The sequence below is a fragment of the Triturus cristatus genome, chromosome 3_1 (genome assembly GCF_964204655.1).
Source record: "Triturus cristatus chromosome 3_1, aTriCri1.1, whole genome shotgun sequence".
Taxonomy (NCBI): domain Eukaryota; kingdom Metazoa; phylum Chordata; class Amphibia; order Caudata; family Salamandridae; genus Triturus; species Triturus cristatus.
This window is the reverse complement of record NC_140583.1, coordinates 657,014,578-657,016,492: the sequence shown is the minus strand read 5'-3', so window position 1 is coordinate 657,016,492 and position 1,915 is coordinate 657,014,578. Positions and strand designations below refer to the sequence as shown.

The 1,915-nt window shown below is 60.5% G+C and overlaps 1 non-coding gene across 1 annotated transcript; it reads left to right on the top strand.

Annotated features, from left to right (window-relative positions):
- Positions 1-1,613: 1,613 nt before the first annotated feature.
- On the top strand, positions 1,614-1,767 carry LOC146860757 (5.8S ribosomal RNA). Its single transcript, XR_014979480.1, has one exon. It is a non-coding gene; the product is annotated as a 5.8S ribosomal RNA (ribosomal RNA).
- The last annotated feature ends 148 nt before the right edge of the window (positions 1,768-1,915 follow it).

The following is a 1,915-nucleotide window of genomic DNA, read 5'->3' as shown; positions in this document are numbered from 1 at the left end:
TGCGAATGGCTCATTAAATTAGTTATGGTTCCTTTGATCGCTCCATCTGTTACTTGGATAACTGTGGTACTTCTAGAGCTAATACATGCCGAGGAGGGCTGACCTCCCGGGATGCGTGCATTTATCAGGAAAAGACCAATCCGGGCTCGCCCGGCCGCTTTGGTGACTCTAGATAACCTCGGGCCGATCGCATGTCCCTGTGACGGTGACGATACGTTCAGATGTCTGCCGTATCAACTTTCGATGGTACTTTCTGTGCCTACCATGGTGACCACGGGTAAAGGGGAATCAGGGTTTGATTCCGGAGAGGGAGCCTGAGGAATGGCTCCCACATCCAAGGAAGGCAGCAGGTGCACAAATTACCCACTCACGACTCGGGGAGGTAGTGACGAAAAATAAAAATACAGGACTCTTTCGAGGCCCTGTAATTGGTATGAGTACACTTTAAATCCTTTAACGAGGATCCATTGGAGTGCAAGTCTAGTGCCAGCAGCCACGGTAATTCCAGCTCCAATAGCGTATATTAAAGTTGCTGCCCTTTGTACACACCACCCGTTGCTACTATCGATTGGATGGTTTAGTGAGGTTCTCGGATCGACCCCGCCGGGGTCGGCAATGGTCCTGGTGGAACGCTGAGAAGACGATCAAACTTGAAGGATCATTAACGGCGGAGCGGCCTGAGCGTCCGGCGGCGCCAGCCTGAAGCCCTCGGCTCCCCCCTGCAAGCACACACCATAGGCACATGGCCTGGCCCTGCCCTCGTGTTCCCCGGCCGGCGGAGTGGTCCACGTCCGCATGGGGCGCTCGGGTGAGGACCGGGCCTTCGGCGGGCCTCTTCCACCGGACCTGACTGACGCGTGAGGGACCAGGGGTCCCCTGTCCCTCTCTGGGAGGGGCACAGGGGTAGGCCCTCCTAAGACGGAACCCAAGCTCACCCTGTGGTGGGGGAACCGAATGGCACTGCATCCCTGGGCTGGTACCACCCCCCCTCGAAAGGCCCTGCCGCCGGTTGGGCCCTCCGCGCCCAAGTCCCGGCCCGACCCGGATCCGGGTGAACGAGGAGTGGCCTTTCTCATGTGGCAGGGCGGCCTGGAAGAGAAGGGGCCGAGTGCCTGCAAGGGGACCTCAACTCCTCTCGGTGAGAGGCGTGCGTGATGGGGAGCCGCCTGGCTCTTCACTTCCAGTGCCTCTGACCTGGGCAAGGGTGGGGTCGGCTGAAAACGCCAGCCTGCCGGCACAGCTTGGGGCCGCCCTGCGACAGACCGCTGACGTGCATGTGGGGCGATCCTCCCTTGTTGCCAGGTACCCAGATCGACCCAGTCACGTGCGGCTGGGCTGAGGGGTTTGAAGACTTGCGCAGCCCCTCCCGGGGCTGCCTGCTCCTGTTGCACTGGGAGCCCCCTTCCTCGCCCGCGGGTGTGTGTGGGGGACTCCCGGGCCAAGCGCCTTGTAATGTTTTTTTTTCTCCCAACGGTGCAGTCTGACTCCCAGAGGGAAGCCTTGAACGGGGCGCCCAGGCCGTCTTGCCGCGTGGGCGGTGGACAGACGGCGTCGCCTTCCTCCTGCCTCTCCTGCGCCCGCAGGTGGGCGAACGTTTTTGAAAAGTTGCCTATGACTCTTGACTGTGGATCAGTCAGCTCACGCCTCGATGAAGAACGCAGCTAGCTGCGAGAATTAGTGTGAATTGCAGGACACATTGATCATCGACACTTCAAACGCACTTTGGGGCTCTGGGTTCCAACCGGGGCTACGGCTGTCCGAGGATCGCTCGATAGTCAATCGCCCCGGGCTTTCCCGGTACGTGGCCAGGGCCGTCGCAGGGTTAACTCCGCTTCCCTTCATCCCCCCACAAGGTCAGACCCCCCGATCGCCCGTGGCAGGGTCCCTCACCGGGTCCTGCCATAGAGGTACACCG